The sequence below is a fragment of the Gekko japonicus genome, unplaced genomic scaffold (assembly GCF_001447785.1).
Source record: "Gekko japonicus isolate JY-2015 unplaced genomic scaffold, Gekko_japonicus_V1.1 scaffold2568, whole genome shotgun sequence".
Classification (NCBI taxonomy): domain Eukaryota; kingdom Metazoa; phylum Chordata; class Lepidosauria; order Squamata; family Gekkonidae; genus Gekko; species Gekko japonicus.
In genome coordinates this window covers 74289-96172 of record NW_015165899.1, presented here as the reverse complement: position 1 = coordinate 96172, position 21884 = coordinate 74289, and the positions used below count along the sequence as shown (strand labels likewise).

The window sequence follows — 21884 nt, the reverse complement described above, 5'->3', positions numbered from 1 at the left end:
GCCGGGGCGGGGGAGCCACTCCTGGAGCAGCCGGACGCCCCAGCAACCTGCGGGATGCCAGAGGCGGCGGCGGCGGCGATGGGGGGGAGGGGGAGCAGAGGATCGGGAGGGAGGGGGCCCGCAAAACCAGCGGGGGGGCGGCCCCATGGGCCCCAGCCCCGTGGGCCCCACGCAGGCTACGGGCCTGGCCGGATCTGACATAAATGAGACCTTGTTCGGCCGGGCAATGTGTGTCATAAAATGTAATGCCAGGTAGCAAAGATATAAACTTTATAAAGAACAGAAACACAAAGGTTTTTTTAACTTAAAATAAAAACATGCTTAAAACATTAGCACTCTTGCAATATTTTGTTTATTTAACAGTGTCTGATAACTGACACCTCTTGCTCTGAATTATTGCATCAAAATGTCTGTGCTGTTGCAATCTTGAGTATGCTGTTCAGGTGTGTATCTGTAAAGCTGCAAACTTAAAGCAGCAGAACTGGAAGAACAAGCAGAAGACAGCCAGTTCCACTGTGCACCTGACAGAAGCCCTCCGGGGCCCAGGCCGGATGTTTGACACCCCTGAATTAGATAAATATTTCACTGAGTATAGCCACTAGTAGAATTTATTCTTTCATCATTGATTTTCTGTGCAGTCTCACATGGGGACTGCGCATGAACAGGTCTGCCATCGGAGAGGTTTTTACAGCTAAAAGCCTCCAGGGGGCACTGCACGCCAGAGACAAAAACTTGTTCCCACCCAGGGACCACCTCTTTTGCTGCCGAAGGAGAACATTGTCTTTTTGAAGTCTTCAGTTTCACATCGGAGAGGACTTGCTTCCCCGGTTCACTGGGGTTGTTCTGGCTTCTGAGCTTTTACTACAGCTCAGAAGGCTCTTTTTAAAGATTGCACTCATTGTGGGCTGAAGATGACCCAAACCGATAAACATGACCTGCCAATACTTCACCCCAAAGCTCGGGGGGGGGGGGGGGGGGGGGGTAAAAAAAAACATAAAGCAGCATTGTAGGACAAAGCCCTCAAAGCGTTGGAGCCATTGCATGGTTTCCATTCCTTCAGTTTTACAGTTATTAAAATTCAACTGTTGGTTTATATTTATTGACTTGAAAGATGCTTACTTTCATGTTTCCATGCATCCTCAACACTGCAAATTCCTACGTTTTTCTTGTGAGATGCGTGTGTTCCTGTACACTGTTTTGCCTTTTGATCTAATCACAGTGCCCAGGGTATTTTCAAAGTGTTGAACACTAGTGATTGCCTACCTTCATTTGCAAGGTTGCCATATATTCCCTTACTTTGACATTTGGCTGCTGCTGGTGGATTCCAGAGACCAATTATTGAGGCATTGCTCCCTAGTTTTGGAGACCTGCCAAATACTGGGACTCCTGGTGAATTGGGAGAAGTCCCATTTAGTCTCATCCCAGAGGGTACAGTTTATAGGGGCCATGTTGGATTCTATAGCAGGAAAGGGTTTCTTGCCCCCCAACAGAGTGCAAGGCATTTCTGTTTTAGTTGTACAGTTTAGATCGAACTGGTTACAATCACTTCAGAAAATCCTTTGCCTGTGCTCGCTTCGGCAGTGCATATACTAAAATTGGAAAATCCTTTGCCTTTGGGGGTAAATTGGGGGCAGCTGGTGCAGAATGCAGTGGCAAGGCTGTTGTTGTGCCTTCCTATGTGGGAACACATCCATCCCGCCCTAAAAGTTCTGCACTGGCTGCCTATAGCATACTGGATACGGTTCAAGGTGCTGGTTCTTACCTTCAAAACCCTATATGGCCAGGGACCTGCTTACCTAAGGGACCACCTTTCCCTGCATGTACCTTAGTGAGCACTAAGATCGGGTTCCCAAAATCTCCTGGTTCTTCCAGGGCCTAAAGAGGCCAGGTTGGTTACAATGAGGGCCAGGGCCTTTTCTGTGGCGGCCCCTCACTGGTGGAATGAACTCCCAGAGGACATCAGGGCCCTTTGGGACCTTTTACAGTTCCTCAGGGCGTGTAAAATGGAGCTCTTCCGCCAGGCTTTTAAGTAGGGTGCCGCCTCGATTGTATGGCCCTGGCCCTGGCCCAATTACCAACTGTGCCAACAATTGTACCATCATTGGTTCTGACAGTACCAACAGCACCACCAACCGAGGCTTATAGCTGGGTGTGAGCTTGTGGACACCGTTGAGTTGACAGTCAAGATTGGAAGATTCACCATCTTTTAATATAAGTTATGTTTATGTAGTATGATTTTATATTGATTGACAGTTTTAATAGAATTTTAATGCATATTTATATATGTTGTTTGCTGCCCTGAGCTTGCCAAATGGTGGGGAAAGAGGGATATAAATGTAAATATAAATAAATCAAAAAAATAAATATATAGCTTCTTCGATGGCAGTGTTGCCCCTTGCCAGGTTACATATGTGGCCCTTGCAGCTCTGGTTTCTGTCCTGTTATACAGCGGGTTTACGTGCCCAGTGGCATGGATTTTCTATTCCCAGACCTGTTGTCCATTTTTTGTCATGGTGGCTTTCTCATGACAATTTATCCCAGGGCATTTCCTTCGGAGTTCCTGAGTATGAAGTTGTCCTTACTATAGACACTTCACTCTTCGGTTGGGGCACCCACTGTGAGGGATTGTCTACATGGGGTATGTAGTCAGAAGATGAAAGGCAGCTTCATATTAATCTGCTAGAGTTGCAGGAAGTTCCTGGCAAGATTTGAGGTGATCTTACTGCAAGAAACTTGGGCCTGTTATGAAATTTCTATGGCAGGTTTTAAGTCCCATTCATTATGGGTCCAGGAGTCTATGCCAGGAGGCTACTCTGACCTGGTTCATGGCACTGAAGCTCAATGCTTCCACTCAGGCCATCCATATTCCAGGAAACTTAAACATGGAGGCTGACAGTTTGAGCAGAGCAGAGATGCTTTCCCATGAGTAGTCCATAAAGACCATGTACATGAAACCAATCTTCACCCTCTAGGGCGTCCCAGAGGTTGATCTTTTTGTGACAAGAGACAACATGAAACCTTCAAGATTTTGCTCTTGAACAGGGAAAGGCATAGGTTCCCTAGGGGATGTGTTCCAGGTTCGTTGGGAGAAGGCTTTATTCTATGTATTACCTCCATTTCCACTTCTTATCAGGGTGATAGAAAAAGCCAGGATAGAAAGATCGAATATGATCTTGGTCGCTCCTTTTTGGCTTTGTCAAATCTGGTTTCCGACCCTTATGTATATATCCCAGGGACAGTAGCTCCCCTTGCCCAAACAACCATATTTTATCAGTATCAATCAGGTGTTTCATCTTGATCTAAATGGTCTCAACCTGATGGTTTGGAGGCTTGGGATAGAGACAATATTTTCACAGGAAGTTAATGACGTACTCCTGCATTCACGCAAACCTAATACTAGAAAGTCCTATATGCATAAGTGGAAGCGGTTTTCTCTCTGGTGCAGTGAGAGGGAGATTCCTCTGGGAAGTGCTTCATTGCAATTTATATTTGAATATCTATTGCACCTGAAGAATAAGGGTTTGGCCTTTTCTTCCTTAAAGGTCTACCTGGCTGCCATCTCTTGTTACCATAGGGGAGTTTATGGGAGAGGTTGGTTTTCTCCCATAACTTGTCCAAAATATTTCTTAAGGGACTATGTAATCTTTGCCACCTCAGGACCCATTGGTCCCCCAGTGGTCTCTCTCCATTGTTTTGGCACAATTGATGCTTAAACCCTTTGAACCCCTTGCCACGTGCATGTTGGCTGAACTCTCTGAGAAAGTCTGTTTCCTAGTGGCTGTTACATTAGCTGGAAAGTTGTTCCAGGTGGTCAGTCATGTTGGTCTGAAGCAGTAGAACAAATTTAGAGTGCAGTGGCACCTTTAAGACTAACAAAGGTTTATTCAAGGTAATTCAAGGTATCTTGAATAAACCTTTGTTGGTCTTAAAGGTGCCACTGCACTCTAAATTTGTTCCATCCTCCGGGAGGGTGAGTTAGCAGCTCTTCAAGTGGATCCCCCATTTTTGAAGATCTTTCCTGAAAAGGTGATTCTTCAACCCAGACTTAGGTTTCTCCTTAAGGTAGTTTCCAGGTTCCACTTATCCCAGGATATTATTTTGCTCATCTTTTTTTCTGCACCATGCTCTGAAGATGAGCGATTGTTGCACTCCCTAGATGTTAGAAGGGCTTTATTATTTTACCTTAAAAGAACCCTGGAGTTCCACACGGATAGAGCACTGTTTATATGTTTCGCTGGTCCTAATAGAGGAAAGAGGGCTTCCTCTCAAACTTTGTCCTGGTGGATTGTCTCAACCATTAGGGAATGCTATGGTTTAGCCAGGTTGCCATGCCCACTAAACATTCACACCCATTCTACTAGTGCTGTAGCTTTTTCAACACCTTTCTTCGATGGAGTACCATTGACAGAGATCTGCCGAGCTTCTACTTGGTCATCATCAGACACATTCGTATGCCACTATGCTTGGGTCTGCAGGCGAAGTGAGAAGCTCAAGTGGGAAAGTCAGTACTTCATTCCCTGTTCAATAAGGAGAGTATGCCCCACTACCTGGTGAGTAGCTTGCTAGAATTCCCCATGTGGGACTGCACAGAAGATTGATGATGAAAACAAAGTTGCAGTTACCTGTAACTATTGTTCATCGAGTCTCTTCTGTGCAGGCACACATACCCTCCCTCCTGCGCCGCAGCATGCTCTGGCATCAGCAACACTAGAGGAATTGAGGGTGGGGGTGCAGGAGAATATGGTCCCTGGGCTGGAACAAGTTTCTGGCTCTGGCATGCAGCACCCCCTGGAGGCTTTTAGCTGTAAAAACGTCTTCAATGGCAGGCCTGCTCATGTGCAGTCCCCATATGTGCCTGCACAGATGATACTCGATGAACAATAGTTACAGGTAAGTGCAACTTTGTTTTCTTTCTTTTTACCAGTACAATTTATTCTTTCTTTGCGCCAAACAACTGACTTTGAAATCAAACTCTTATTATTCCCTGTCACACAACCTTGCTTTCTCACAGCTTCACAATAGACCCTGACGGCTTCTGTGGATTTTTACCCTCACTTTCAAAATGTATGATATGGGTGATAAACAAAATGGGAATTTGAGACAAATCAAATGCTGGAGTTTTTCTGTTCCTGATCTGTGACTTATTGTTTGGATAAATCATGATGTCAGGACATTTACTTGGAAGTGAATCCCATAAATTTCAATGGAGCTTACTTTCAAGTATCTAGTGGATTTTTCTCTAGTACCTTTTTACTCTGTCCTTTTCCCAAGGAGTTCAGAATTATATATGTTGCCCCCCAAACCCAGCAATAATTCTGTAATGTGGTTTATTCTGAGAGAGAGTGGCTGGCCCAACGTCACCCATCAATGGAAGAGGGGATTTCATTCAGGTTGCCCAGATCTTAGGCCAATATCCTACTAACCTAAGATCTTAGGCCACTAGGCCACTATCATACTTGATTGGAGCCTTAGTTCCCAAATATGTGATACCAGATCCTTGAATCTCCACCCCACACATGCTCTTTTCAGGAGCTACAGATCTTGAAAACAGTGTCGGGGTCACAGGAGCCCATCATCCCCGTGCAACACAGTCCCTGGTAGGATCATGCCCCCATGGTGGTCTTAAAAACTTTAAAATAGCGCTGTGTCCATGTAGTGGACGTAGGCATGAGGTATTGTGCAGTTACACCCTTAGTTGTAACGGGGCATTCCTTTCAATTAATACATAAACTAGCAAATTTGGTACAAACCCTTCAGTTTTTTCTTCAACACCTTCTTCATTCACATTGATGCAATTAGTCACTACAGATTTTGAAACGAACACCCCTCTATGGGTGACATCAGATATACAGCATACGTTCCAACTGTTGGATTTGTTCTTCATTTTACCCATTTTCTCTTATTTCTGTGCTGGAAAATAGCTTGACCAGAGCATATCATTGTGATCATGGTATTATAGTTTAAAATGGAAATGGTTTAGAAATCCAGAAATCTAGCATTTCCAGAAGGAAACAGACTTTTTCTAAAAACTTGCAGTAGAGCAAATTGGAGTTTGATTGAACAATTCCTAAACAAGGAATCTTTCTATTGTGATTGATGAGCAAAGAGAGGGAGGAGAACAGTATACATGCTCAGCAAACAAGCTGTGTGAGTTCCTGTTGCAAACAAAACTTTGTCATGACAACTGGATGTGGCTAGTATGCTTATAAATATGTTTTAATTAAAAATAATGCAAGGTTAATCAAAATATGAATTAAAATATTTCTTCATTTCATTTTCATTCAGTTCATTTTTGATATAATCCATCTCTATTAAAGTCTTCAATTGGGAGCTTCAATTCAAATAGCACCAAAGAAAAAATACGGTTTTTAAAAAATATATCAGGAATCTACATGTTTGAAAATGCAGGTAATCCCAGAACTCCTAAATAGTGCCCGAACTTCCACTTCAATTAACAGAGACAATTTAAAATTGTTATAATTATCTGCATCAAGCTTTAGTTCATCTTAATAGCTGAGACTGTACTTTAACTATGCTTTTTTTAAAAAAAAATTATGACAAGGTGCATTTATGTTGTCAGAGAAAATTTATGAGCAGGTAGACTGGACATTTACAATGCTAAGCAATTTGGGAATCATTTTGATAGCTTATTGCTCAAAAGCTGAATGAAGACTTATGGTTGATTAATTATGACAAGGTTAAAATGTAAATGTTAATAAGGTTTCTGTAGTGGTGGGCGGAAGTGTTCAAACCTGCATACAAATAAGCAAAAATATACTGATTAGGGCACTAGATTTTTCATTGTCCTGATCTTGGCATTATGTGAGAGATTATATGTACTGAAGGCTGTTCAAAGTGGGCTTCCTAAATTTTCCATAACTCAAAGTAAAAACACTGGTGGACCTTCAAGACCACCTCCATCTCCCTTGCCATCCTCTGCTACGTTCTGGATGGTCTCTTATCATCTGAGGGGGAAGACATCTTAACATGGGTGATTCTCACCAATTCGGGAGGCAGAACTTCTGTATTAATTTTTCTCTTTCCACTGGTGGGATCACCCACTTTTCAGTTCATTTCCTGGAGAGTACAAGCTTGTTCAGGAACTCTGTACTCTAGACCTCTTTTTCATCCTTCTTTTGGCTTATGCCCTCTTCTCATCTGCCTTTTGTTCTGTTAATTCTTCCACTCTCCTCCCAAGCCATTTGAAAATCCTCTAATTGTCTCCCATTCCAGCTGAGGCAATGGCCAGAAAGCAAGATGCCTCAGTTATCTTCCCTCTGCTGAGGAACAAAACCCCGGCCTCCTCTCCAAGGCAGCTTCAAGAGGGAGCAGTTGAGATGGCCCCTTGGAATCCTACGTAGGGAACAAGGGCTGGGGAAATGAATCAGAAGAGCATAGAGGCCGTCAGTCAGCTCAGCACTAGGAAAGAGGAGGAAGAGGAACTTTTTAAGGAAAGCGCTCCCTACTCTGCCATGTCACGCAGTGCTGGCTCAGCACCCTCAAATCAACCCAGCCCTTTATCCCAAGGCGTCATAGGTGCACAGCGTTCACCATCAACCACCCTGGAGTCCCTTTAGTATCTTTCTCATGTTCCTCCTGAAATAGCCACCTGGCTGTGACAAGCAGTGGCTGAAGAATTATGTACTCTTCCTGCCAGCTGTGGATATGCTGCAGGTACAACTGGTAGATATGTCCACTGCAGAACTTATTTCAGGGATCCTTGTTTCACAGGACAGTGAAGGCACTCTGAAGGACCTAGCAGATTGTGAGACAGAATTTGTCATGTGCAGATCATTTGCCTCAGCCCTTGCAATCAGGGCCTCAGCCACCTCTTCACTGTTTGCCAGAGCCTCAGTAGTGTGGACATGTAAACTGCTCCAGTTGTTCCCAGATTACAATAAGAGTGCCAGGGAGGAAGCTTTGTCTCCTTAAAACTTCCACCTTTGTATCAGATACCAGCCTGGATGCAGGTTAAAATCCTGATGTACAGATTATTACTGTAAACTCATTATTGCCTCCTCACCTTTCATTGGGGAAAAACGTTTTGGTGAGAAATTAAATAATATGTTAGTGGAAACTACAGACAAAAAAAGGGCTATGTCTAGAGTCAACAAGAGTGTTACGCCGATCGCTTTATTTACAGCAGATGGCTAACCAAATTTAACGTGAGTCCTTGCCAAAGTTTACGGAGGTTCTGCCAGCCCCAGAGAGTACCAGTGATGGAGACGAGACTGGTGTTTTTCCAAAACAAATTGTCTATTTACTGAGCAATATCAAAATCACATACACACAAAATCAGTCTCACATTCACATACAATCAGGTTCCTTTAGAGTTATAGAAAGATACCAAGAGAGTTTCTCATTTACTTGGAGGTAGGTAGGTATCGGTTTATACTTGCCTGTTCCCAAAGTCTTGTCTGATGCAATGTAAGATAGAGGAAGAAAGTAATACCTAGGGGTGTTAACTAAATCACACTTACTAAAACCAGCCAGCAAAGTATGGATCTCTTTGGCTGCAGTCCAAGAGATCTAGGATGGTCAAAGGGTTGCTTGATAGCGAGCTGGACTTTAGGGGTAGAAAAGAAGACAGAGGACGTTGAGAAGGGTTGTGGCTAGCAAAGACCTAAAGTTTGGTCTTTACTTTTATAGTTGAATCTCCAGGTGGGTGGCACCTTGCCAAACTGTAATCCCGCCTACTTACAAGTCCATCTCATGACCTCCCTCATTGGTGCATGTAGAAAGGGGCAGGTATTCTATGGGTTGGGCAATATTTGAAACTCTACACTCTATCTCATGGAACGCCATCTTGCCAGGTGTGAAGTCTCAGCTTCCTGTGCCTTCCTTGATATGTAGATGGATCTTGGCTTTACCAGGCAGACAAGGCACCATCAACAGGAAACAGCAATTCAGATACAGATCAGGTCCATGTTCTGCGTGACATCTAGTCTCTTCAGCAATGGGGGAATTTCTTCTTCTTGGTTGTTGCCTTTGCCAACAATGGCTAACATGTGCTTCTTCTTCCCATAAGGCTTTGAGCTGAATGTGTGCAAACTACATTAACATGAATTGCAGGCAAGTGTTCCCTATGTGAAATCTCTCACAGTAGGTGATGCAAACAGCTTCCTCTAGGCCTATGGTATACAGATACGTGTGCACAGTCCATGTGTTGCATGTGTAAGCAGATATAAAACCATAAATTAGTCCATTTCTCAACAAGAGGGACAAACAGCACTCAAGGAACCAGTCCCCTTGCTCCTTTCACTCCCATTGGGCACTGCCTAGAATTAAGGCAGATGTATACAGACATCCTGGCTCAGGCCTAAACAAGACAATACATCCCATTCCATTCTTTTATTAGTGCTGATAGACCAACAAGTCATAAGCAAAACAGAGAAGAGGAGAGAAAAATACAGCAATATACAGGCAAACAAGGGGGACCACAAAAGTACAGAATTATAAGTAAAAATGTACATTAAAAAGTAATATAATTAAATGCCAAGGACAACAATTTTGCAACTGTGATAGTCGCATTTGGGTTTGTGTCAGCTAATAGTTTAGCTATAGTCTCTTGCTTTGCAACAGGACTCCATTTTTGGATGTAAACTGTAATCCATTTAGAATCATAGAATGTTAGAGTTGGAAGGGACCTTGCAGGTCATCTAGTCCAACCCCCTGCACTCTGCAGGAGCATAGCTGAAAGATAGCCCTACAACATACCCAAAAGATGGTTGGCCATGTTATGGGTAGAGTTGTATTTGTTGCAACTGATGCAAAAATGCCAAATGGTAACTAAATTCCCAGATTTGCAGTCACAAAGCCACTCAGAGAATGGAATTCCTGTGAACCTACCTGCCAGTTCCCCTAGTGGCAAGACTATTAAAAAGTTACAGTAAGCAAGTAGGGTCTTTGAGGTTGTGAGACCCTTCCAGTCCGGTCTTCGCCCTGCCCATGGGACGGTGAAGAACCTAGGGGTGTTCCTGGATGCCTCACTAACTATGGAGGCCCAGGTAGCTGTCATTGCCAGGTCTGCCTTTTTTCATCTGAGATAGATCAGGCAGTTGGCCCCATATCTCACCACCCAGGATCTGGCTACAATGACCTATGCAATGGTCACTTCCAGATTGGATTATTGTAATTCTCTCTACATGGGTCTGCCCTTTGCTCTGCGCTAGAAGCTGCAGATGGTGCAGAATGGAGCAGCATGGGTGTTGACTTTGTTGTCTGAGCAGACGTGTATCCACCTGTGCTGCGTGAACTGCACTGGCTACCTATTGAATGCCAGATCCGTTTCCACGTGCTGGTGCTTATCTTCAAAGCCATATAAAGCCAGGGGCTTGCATATCTGTGAGACTGCCTCTCCCTCTATGAGCCCCTAAGGGCTTTACGATCCGCTAATCAGCATCTCCTGGTGTCCCCCGGCCCCAGGGACATCTGTCTTGCCTCAACTAGGGCCAGGGCTTTTTCAGCCCTGGCCCCTACCTGGTGGAATGAGCTCCCATATGAGATCAGCGTCCTGCGGGACCTTTTACAGTTCTGCAGGGCCTGCAAGACAGAGCTCTTTAGCCAAGCTTTTAGTTGAAGCGGCAGGCATCCCCCCTCTTTTGGGACTCCCCTTCAGTGGGTCAGATCTGTGTTACCATCTGGAAACCCCAATCTGAAATAGACCTCATCTGCTGAGGCTTTGATTAGAAACATAGGAATATTGTTGTATTTTATCTGATGCATTTTAATTGCTTTTGTCAGTATATTATATTTGATGGAACCACCCCCTGAGCTTGCTATGTGGGGAGGGCTGGATACCAGTCTAATAAAATAGATAAATAGGGAACATATTCTTTGAGCTCTACAGCCAGTGCTCCATTTATCAAAGTGTAGCATGCTGGATTTAATCAACTTACATGCGAGGGATATTCCATTTGATTAAAAAGCTTAAAAGGAGAAGCCCAACCTCTGTAGCCTATCATTGACTAATTTTAGCTATGATGTTCGAAAACCAGTATTAGCAGGATGGTACAGATAGCACCCCTGTAGAAAATAAAACATTTCCAGTCTAAAGAGGAATGTTGCTATCCAAGCCTGCAGGGATAGTTCAGCATATTCCAAATGAATGTCTGGACCAGAGAAACACGTTTTCAGATTGGACAATGAATGGAGAAAATAGGCTCGTATTGTTAGTCTTGACTATGGTCAGTGGTATGCCATATAGTAATGAACGAACTACCTTAGCCTGAAAAGCCCAGATAGCAGCAGGAACATAATTACCTCCTGAGGTCCAAAAGAATCTTAGGAGAGCTGACAAGACAGCAGACTGATCAGTCTATAGCTGTTGGAAGAGAGTGATAGCCTTTTTTATGAATAGGAATAATTATCAAGTTGAGCTGAGATTGTGGTATGTAGCCAGAATTACAAATATTAGAGAAGAAGAGGGCTAGAATTTTGCTCCAACCAGGAGTTCATGTACAATAGTCAGAGCCGAGAGCCTTACCTATTTTGAGGTTTCTAATAAGGCTGGCTATTTCTTTCTCTGTTATTGGGGGCCAAGGATGGAGATTACCTAATAAATTATGTATGCTGCTACTTGCAGGCAAGAGACAAGACAATAGAGTAGGGCAGCATCAGAGCAGGAGTTCCCCCCATGCAGCCGCAAACCTGGCCACCACTAGCAAAATTGACACCAGGCCCCTTCGTAGGAGGCTGACGCCAGATGTTCCGTCAAACACAGAATCTTTCTTTTATGAAGATGTGGGTGAGGGGTACTATTTTCCATGGCTATGCCATAGAGTTTGTAACCATTTCCTGAGACATGCTAGTAGCTTCTCTCATCTCTAGTGCCAAAGGAAAATGGGCTCTGGGGAGTGATACTAGACATAGTTGCTAAAGAGATTTGTAAAACAGACACTTCCACATGGAGACCCTGATGTCCATAGCTGAGGCCTTAAGGCATAATGACTTCACGGCTTCTGTTGACCTCACATAGCCATCCTTCTGTCCCACCAGAAGTTCCTAAGGTTTTCATATGCAGAGAGCCATTACCAGGTCAGAGCCCTTTCCTTTGGCCTTGCGGCAGCTCCAAAGATATTTTCCAAGATCATGGGGCCTTGGTTTCTCCTCTGTCAGCAAGGACTGCACATACACCCCTGCCTAGATGAATTCCTAATATTCTCCCCAACCAAGGAACAAGCTTACAAAGACATAGCCACCACAGTGGGTGCCTGCAGAACTATGGCTTCTTTATCAATGCACTGAAAAGCACACAGTAACTTTCTAGCACATCCTTCATCTGGGATCATCATAGACTCTGCACAAGGCAAGTTTATCCTTCTGCCAGACAAGGTACAAAAGCTTGTGAAGTCCACCAAAGAGCTCTTGAGTTCAAAATCCGTAGATCTCACCTTTCTATTTTACCTACAAGGATTAGTAATATCCTGTACTGACTCACTGCAACAGTCAAGATTCCATGCCAGACCATTGAACCAGATTCTCCTACCATATTGACTGGAGATCATAGGAGAAACATGAGGATCAGGATTTGTGAAGCCCTACCTTAGAGCACAAGACTGTGGTCCAGTCAGCACAACCTCTCCCAGTAAAGAGTATTCCCAATTACAAATCGGATTAAAATAGCAACAGATGCTGGCCTGACAAGTTGGGGGGGGGCACCTGCCAGGATAGACATGCCCAGGGAGTCTGGAGCAGACTTGGCCCATGCTGTCGTTGGTCAGAGGGCATTGCAGCAGGTGGTATCCACAGAAGAAAATCAGCTTTCCCACCCAACAGAGAAACTGCTTTTGGACATCCCATGTTAAGATGCCCTCACCCTCAGAGTGAGAAATGAACATTGGAAATGTACTGCAAACGTTCTTGAGGTAGAGAGGGCAACTCTGGATGGCTGATCTTCAGATGATTTCAAATTGATATTCTTAATACTGTTTTTCTCTCCTTTAACTGCTTGTTTCTGTTCTTACCAGTGGAAACCGTAGATTGATATCTAAGTCCTGCCTCTTGGAATCGTTGGTGGAAATCTCCCATGTTAAGATACTCTCTCTACCTCTGAGTAAAAAGAACTTCCATGGCAAGTGTCCAATGCTCCTTTTTCACAGTGTACATGGCAACCCACACATGCTCCGCATAGGTTTCTGTCCCCTTGTATTCTCCAATCTATCTACATCAGCTGCACATCAACTCAAAAAGCACTGACCCAGTTATAAGCAGTCTCACCCCTTGACTGAAGGAACTTTGTTGCGTAGAAAGCAAGAAATTTCCTTACTGGTTAAGAACTTCTAGTCATAGGCCAGATGAACAGATAGGAAGGAGCCTATTTACTTGATTCTGATCCTTTCTGCATAGCCTTCACCATACCCATATGCTCTAAATAATACTAAATTAAATATTTTGACTGAATGTGTATTGACCAGTTACAATTGTTAAGATGTTTCTGTTTGCCCGCAACTATATTGCTGTTTTTCTAATGGGAAAGATTAATTACTGTATAATTTAATCCCTCATTTCTTTAGCAGAAATGTTACTTTTGTTATTTGATCTTCTAGATGTAGGGCACCTATCCATGTTCAATCAAACAGAGTTCATAAAGCAGAATTCATCACAGAAACATATTGATGTCTTTATTGCTTTCCTGTACATTGAAACCAGTGAAATAGCACTGCAAGATTTAGCATGCTATTAGACATAGTCCTGATCTTATTTAAAATGAAAGCCTAAAATCCTTCAAAATCCCTTCTTAGCAAAGAGGATGTCAAGTGAATTATGTAAGTTCTTTCTCTCCACCAACTCCTATTTTTTTCAGATATATGCACATATTTAAATGAAATATCATGTCCCATTGTGTTGCAGTGTTACATCACAATGTAGGATATATCAGGATTAATTTTTGTTATGTTACTAAGAATTGGAGGTTGTGTGGTTCAGGTGGCCTTACCGATTAATTCAAAACACTGGATTTGGATGATTGGAAGGAAGCTGAAGTATTGTGCTCTCCTCCTTCCCTTGTCACCTTCTGCATGTGGCTTTACTTTGCTGATTCACACAAACCATAGTTTGCTGTGATGTCAAGATCAGTAAACTACGTCTTGCACTTGCCCTCCAAATCAGAACTGGGCAACCCATTTCAAACTGTGGTTTCCAATTCTTGTTAGGAGACAAGTGCAACCAATAATGTATACTTCTGAACATTATGGGAAACTATGGGTTGTGCTGTGAACAAACTGAAAATAAAGCTGTATGAAGGAAGAGAGGACAGGAGGGAATGCATGAACTCAGTTAATCTAATTTTTAAAATGGGATGGGGCTGCAAATTACAAATAAGGTAGGATGAATATGGTAAATGGGTTCTTGCACCTTACTATATAAAACTCAACAGACAGAAAGATTTAAAGAAGCAATTAAAGATTGTAATATCAAATGGGGTTGCTCTCACACATTACAGGGGGTGGCCTGTTTCATTACGTTGACCATTTCAGGGTGGCTATGCATTTCAAGGTGGTTATGCATTTCTGAAAAAGGCATTTATGATGATATTAAAGTCAAGCAAGTAACAAAGTGTAAACATAGAATAATATATGGAAAGATGAGTACAGTTTTGAAAATGAATCAATGGGTACAATGTACAGAGCTTTTTACTTTCATTTTACAAGGACAGGCTTTCTTGGAATAAGGAAAAATGAAAAGGAAAGTAATTCTATTTCACAGCAGGTGTTTTGGCTTACTGACAAGAAAAGGAGAATCACTTTAATATACTTTCTGTTATCTCTGGTAGAGGAAACGGGAACATCATTTTATGTGTTCTGTTGGTAGTAATATATCTGTCTTACTGTCAAAATTTGAAAGAGTAATTTTAGAGAAATTGTATGGCACCTAGGAACTCTCTGAAGTACAATGCAAATCTCTGTTCCTAATTAGATTACTTCGAAACTTTTTCTGACAAAAGAAATGTAAATTTTGATCATGTTTTCCCTTCTGTTTTAATGTATGCTATCAAATACGTAAGGAAGATTGCCAGTTTCCAGAATAAGTATTTGAAATCTTTATATGCCACTGTTCAAGCACGTAACAAACCTCAAAGACAGTTTACAATAAGAGCTAAAGGCTCTGAAATTATTCAAATCTTCACCAGCAGTTTGTCCTTGGAAAGTACATTGTTGTACTGGCAAAGATGAAAAGTATGTGAGGGGAAAAAAATCAGATTCTGAGATCTTAAAGTCATTTTTAGCGTTTCTATTAGGCTACCCAATCTTCCATGACATTTCAATAGCTATATCTCTCCATTCTTTTTTGACGCCACTGTGCAGGCACACTACGGAACCTCTGCTACTGTGCCTCATAATGTACTCTGATGAAAGCCATGTGACAAATGCCTTTCTGTGGGGAGGGGGAGCCTTCTCACAGAACACATTATTGGTGAGCCACCCTGGAAATTCGGCTCCCACATCCACATATCAGGCCTCCTGACTGTTCATAATACTATCTGGGCTTTCCTGTCAGTGGTGTGTACTAGGGCTGTTCTTATGGGCATAGACAAAAGGGCCATGAAATATGTGTGTGAATGAGAGGCTCTTGGTCTCCCTTTACCTATTTTCTCATCTGTGGCAATGAAGAAGAAGAGAAGAGAGATTGGATTTATACCCCACCCTTTACTCAGAGTGGCTTACAAACTCCTTTCCCTTCCCCTCCCCACAACAGACACCCTGTGAGGTAGGTGGGGCTGTGAGAGCTCTGACAGAAAGTGCTCTTTTCAAGAACATCTCTGACAGAACTATGGCTTGCCATCCAGCAGCTGCGAGTGGAGGAGTGGGGAATCAAACCCGGTTGTCCCAGATTAGAGTCCGCGCACTTAACCACTACACCAAACTACAATGGTGCATTAGACATCAGATCACACTAGTAGTCATTCATATGGCAGGATAAGGTAACATCTTAGCAGACTATGTTAGCAGTCAAGTTCATGAGAGGTCATTTGCACGTACCTGCTTGAACTTGGTCTTTACATAGTGGGTTAGCTGTCAATAAATGGCTTTTCTTTCACCAGCAACACAAAGTGCCCACTGCAGAACCTGACATAGTCCAACTTTTTGGTCCTTGATTAATACTACTGAACCTCTGCTATTTGATTAATAAGGGCCTTGATCATGGCTCTAGATTACACTGTCATATTTCTCCTAGTGTTTGGGAGAACTATTTTGGAGAGATTTTCGGCTCTACTACTTTACCTGCCGATACTAGTGTACATAGCTTATCAGATAATCTCCCTTTCTGGCCTCCAATAATGGATAAAGAAATAGCTAGCCGTATTACCAAGCTTAAAACTGGCAAAGCACCTGGCCCTGATTATATAGTAAATGAACTCTTTAAGAGTAATATTCCAGGCTGGAGTAAGATCTTGGCTCCCTTTTTTTCTAATGCCATTGATCATTGTGCAGTATTCACTCATGTGATTGAGAAGTATATTAATCCTTCGGGAGGTAAACAGTATGTTGCCTTCATTGACTTGAAAAGGGCTTTTGATGCAATTCCTCGTGCCAGATTGTGGGGAAAGCTTGCAAAAACTGATATGGATCATTGCCTACTTTAGCTAATTCACAAGTTTTACCAAAACAACACCGCACAGGTGAGATATGTGAGTAAAGGCCAACTGTCTAAAATGATTAAAATTAATAGAGGTGTTCGTCAGGGCTGCCTATTAGAGCCTTATTTATTTAACCTCTATATTAATGACATTGAAAACCACCTTTCTGGTGAATCCTTCCATCCTCCCCACCTGTCTCAAAAACCTATATCAAATTTATTTTATGCCGACGATGCCATGTTGTTATCTCGGTCATATGTTGGGCTGAAATGTTTGATGAACTGTTTGATTTTACTGTTCTCAGGAGCTACTGGACATAAACTACTCCAAAACCAAAGTAGTTGTTTTTTCTAAAGGTGTACTGCCTTGCCGTTTTTCTTGGTTAATAAACGGCCAGTTGATCGAACAGGTTAATTCCTTTCGTTACCTGGGTGTGCTTTTTTCTTATAATTTGTCCTGGAATACTCATATTACTGCTGCTAAGAAGCTGGCATCAATACATTCATCTGCCCTCGTAAAAAAATTCTGGACTACGGGTGATAACTTTTTACCTGCTGCCATTTTGTGCTTATCATGCAAAAGTGGTTTCCCAATTACCGTATGGTTCTCCTTTATTTATTACTCGGGTCAACGACAAGTTAGACTCCTGTTTAACCTCTTTTCTCCGTTCTCTGTCTAATCTCCCCTCATGTGTGTCTGATCCAGCTATTTGTGTGGAATTTGCTGAGCAGTCCTTAGAAGCAAAGGCTTGGATGGCAACTTTTTTAAATTCATGGCTGAAATTGGTTGATGGCAGATTACAAACTAGGATTTCCCCCTGAAATTTTCAATCACGTAGACTACCGTTCTGCGCGGAAGCAAGTTAAATCTAGTGTTTTATGCTTAGATAAATGGAGTACAAGTTGCCGAGCTCGACAGGGTCTGTTCTTTGTATTATTTAGGTCTTCCGATTCCAGAATCTTTGCCCTCTTATTGTAAATCTTTGATGGTCCCCAAATATAGAATATTGTTTTCCAAGGCAAGATTAAATGTTTTACCTCTTGGGGAACTAGCGGGCAGATTCCTAGGGACCCCTTTTTCAGAATGACATTGTAATTGTAATTCAGGTGATTTGGATACAATTTGGCATTTTTTCATTGATTGCAGAAAACATAATATGGCTCGTGACAGATTTTTCTCAGTGTATATTTAAAAATGGAGCCCTGCTACTAATCAGGAACTTGTAGCTAATCTCTTAGCTGATACTGATCCAAATGTGACGTTGGCAGTGGCAAAGTTTTTATCTGTAACCCTGGGTGGTATTAAATGAATTGACTCTTTTAGGCAGTTAATATATATTTGGTAACCAAATTGCTTAATTTTGTGAAATTGTAACTGTAATTGTAATGTACTGTATGTATATGTTGTATTTTGTATTATATCCTATTTGCTTATGACTTATGGGTCTATGAGCAATAAAAATGAATGGAATGACATGATCAGAGGTTAGTAGGGGATTCTCAAAGTTTTTTTCAGCAGGCCAAAACAACATTTCCCATATTACTTTGGTCAGAGACTTTCTGTTATATGACTGGGGAAACGTCATGCACTCAGATCTTCTCACGCTGAAGCTAACAGCTTGGTAAATAAGTTCCCCAGGCACTCTCTTCACAACTTGAGCAGGTACTTACAAACACCAGAAAACCTATATGCTCTTGCTATGCCTTCTTTTTGCCAGATCCCAACTTTGGGACTCTTTAATAAGCTCCACTTCTGCAGTCCTGTAGTATCTCCTACACTTGAATTTCCAAGGTCCAGTAACACAGTTGTAAGCAGAGTTACACCCTTTAAAGTACACTGAAGACAATGGACTTCAAATCATGTAACTGCTTAGGATTGCCCTAATAGCTGCCTGGTGGGTTGAGTAGGAAGACAGACGATATCTGTAGCCCATCTTCCCCCACATGGGCATTCTCTGTTTTCCCTGCCTTCATTCTTTATCTCCATTTCCCATTCTTACATGGTAGTCTAGTTGATGCTCACACAGCTTATAAAGCATTTCTTTTGAACCATTAGTAACATGCAGGGGTCATTTCATAGAAAAAGAGCTGCAGGAGCTCATTAGCATACCTAATAAGCCATTAGCATAATAGCTCATTAGCATATGCCACACACTCTGACATCACTGAGAAGGAAGCTTCACGGTAAGCAGCCAGATTGAAGAGCAAAGATCTATAGCCTGGCACATGATGCCTGTGTATGTTTGTGACATAAATGCAGCACCTCGCCTGATGCAGAGCTGACCCGACTGAGCTCTGAGAAGGAGCAGGAGATACAGCTGCTAGAGGGGTTAGTGTTTTTTATTTTCTTTCAGCCGAGGTGATTTAGCTGAGAGGGTACTGTATGGGGAGACTATGTTTGGGAGTGTCTGGGTGAGTTTTGAGTTGTTGCAGAGTCCTGGCTACTTGAATTAGAGTGAGAAAGGGGCATTGTTTGACTGTAATTGAGTGCTTGAGTGAATTTGAATAGCTGCTGGCCATGCCCTCTGCTTGGGGAAGCTTCTACTTAAGGCAGCACCTTGCCTGATGCATGAGCCAAAGGGCTCTTAGCCTAGGAACTCTGTAAGAAGCCCAGGAAGAGCCAGAAAGCTAGGCCCCTAGTCTCCTTGGGTTCCCAGTAAGGTAAGTAGACTTCTACAAGAACCACATAAATACAAAGGGTTTTAAAAGGGGGATTATATATAGTTATTATTTTAAAAGGAATTATGAAGCCAGAATGCCAGCAGGAGGTTGGGGGCTATCCAGTGTTCTGCATGGAGTTCCACATGTATGACTATTTGCTCACAGAAGACTTGGGTGTGTGCCCGGTGCAAGGAGTTTGCTCCCTTGATGCCAAGGTGGCTGACCTGGAGAAGCAGAGACAGTCAGTTAGGCGCATAGAGAAGACTCTTGGGGACTTGTTAGATATGTCCCACTCTGAATATGGCAGTCCCGCTGCTGCCAGGGAGCATGAGGGTTGAGAGGAAACAGGGCAACGTGCTGTGGATAAGGGGAATGTGCCCTCAGAAGAGACCTCTTATTCAGCTGGTGAACAGGTATCCTTTCACACCAAGGAACCATCCCTGGGCAGGGAGGGAGGGGGGCTCTTGGTAGTTGGGGATTTGATCCTTTGGCAGGCAGACAGCTGGGTGGCGAACCTGTGTACTGACCGTATGGTGACTTGCCTGCCTGGTGTGAAGGTAGCAGACATTACGTGTGTTCTAGATAGGCTGGTAGATAGTGCTGGGAAGGAGCCAGTGGTCATGGTACATGTTGGCACCAACGATATGGGGAAATGCAGTCGTGAGGTCCTGGAGGGAAAATTTAGGCTGCTAGGCAGGAAACTCAAGGCCAGGGCCTCCAAGGTAGCCTTCTCAGAAGTGCTACCTGTTCCACGCGCAGGGCTGGAGAGACAGGCACAGATGAGGAGTCTCAATGCATGGATGAGATGATGGTGTAGGGAGGAAGGATTCAAGTTTGTTAGGCACTGGGATACTTTTTGTAACAAGAGGGAGCTGTACAAAAGAGATGGTCTCCACTTGTCCCGAGAAGGGACCAGGCTGCTGGCACTTAAAATCAAAAAGGTGGCAGAGCAGTTTTTAAACTGAATATTGGGGGAAGGCTGACAGGAGATGAAAAGTCTCTGGATCAGGATGGCTAATCTCAAAGAGATGAAGGGGTAGCTGTTACCTTTCTACAAGGAAATGGATTAGAATTGTCCACTGAGACTGTGGCTAACAATATGGACTGCCTGGCAAAGTCTCAAGGCAGCAGGAGGAAGGTTGGGGCTTAACATACATGGGAAACTATAGATGTTTATATACAAATGCTAGAAGTGTCCAAGGTAAAATTGGGGAATTGGAATGCTTGGGGTTTTTTTTGGGGGGGAATAGACATTGTGGGTATTTCAGAAACTTGGTGGGATGAGGAAGATCAATGGGATATGGTGATTCCTGCTTATAAATTATCTCGGAAGGATGGGGGGAAAGGGTTGGAGGTGGGGTGGCTCTGTATGTCAGAGAGGGTATACAGTCCAGTAAGACTGAGAGGGTAAGATAATAAGATTCACTTCTGAAAATGCTATGGCTTGAAACAGTGGGCCGAAAAGGAAGCTTAACACTGGGAGTTTGTTATCGCCCACCAGATCAAAAGATAGAGGAGGGTTATAAAATGATGAATTAATTAAAAATAGTGGCTAGATGAAATAACTGTGTCGTAATAGGTGATTTTACCTACCCACACATTGATTAGGTCAATATGTGTTCAAGTTATGAAAAAGAGATTGAGTTTCTAGACACTCTCAATGACTGTGCTATGGAACAGATGGTCACAGAACGAACCAGGGGAGAGGCGATCCTGGATTTGGTCCTAAGTAATACCCAAGACCTGGTGAGAGATGTAAAAGTGATTGCACCACTTGGGAACAGTGATCATAATGTTATTGAGTTCAACATTTGTATAAATAGGGAGTTGCTCAAAAAGACACCACCACTTTTAACTTTAAACAGGATAAATTCTTTGATATGAGGGGACATATAAGGAAGAAACTGAAAGGAAAAGTAGAAAGGGTCAAAACCATTGGGGAAGCTTGGAGACTATTTAAAGCTACAATCCTAGAAGCTCAGAAAAAATATATACCGCAGATTAGGAGAGGCACAAACAGGTATAGGAAAAACCCTGCATGGTTAACAAACAAAGTAAGGGAAGCTGTAAAAGGTAAAAAGGATTCCTTTAGGCAATGGAAAGCTAGTCACAGTGAGACTGATAAAACGGAACACAGGCTATGGCAAATAAAATGCAAGTCCGTGGTCAGGCAGGCAAAAAGGGAATATGAGGAGCATATAGCAAAAAACATAAAAACCAACAATAAAACTTTCTTCAAATACATTAGGAGCAGGAAACCAGCCAGGGAGGCAGTGGGGCCCTTGGATGACCAAGGGGTAAAAGGAGTACTGAAGGATGATAGGGAAATGGCTGAGAAGCTAAATGCATTTTTTGCCTCTGTCTTCACTGTGGAAGATGAGAAGTGCTTGGCCACTCCAGAACCACTGATTTCGGGAGGGGTGTTGAAAGACCTGAGCCAGATTGAGGTGATGAGAGAGGAGGTCCTAAAACTGATAGACAACTTAAAAACTGAAAAATCACCAGGCCCAGATGGCATACATCCGAGAGTTCTGAAAGAACTCAAATGTGAACTTGTGGGTCTCCTGACAAAAATATGTAATCTTTCCTTAAAATCTGCCTCCATTCCTGAGGACTGGAAGGTAGCTAATGTCACTCCCATCTTT

General features: G+C 42.8%; 1 protein-coding gene across 1 annotated transcript in view; it reads left to right on the top strand.

The window, feature by feature from the left end:
- L3MBTL3 (l(3)mbt-like 3 (Drosophila)) overlaps positions 1-21884 on the top strand; it is a 148576-nt gene that overhangs the window by 93790 nt on the left and 32902 nt on the right. The window lies entirely within an intron of this gene.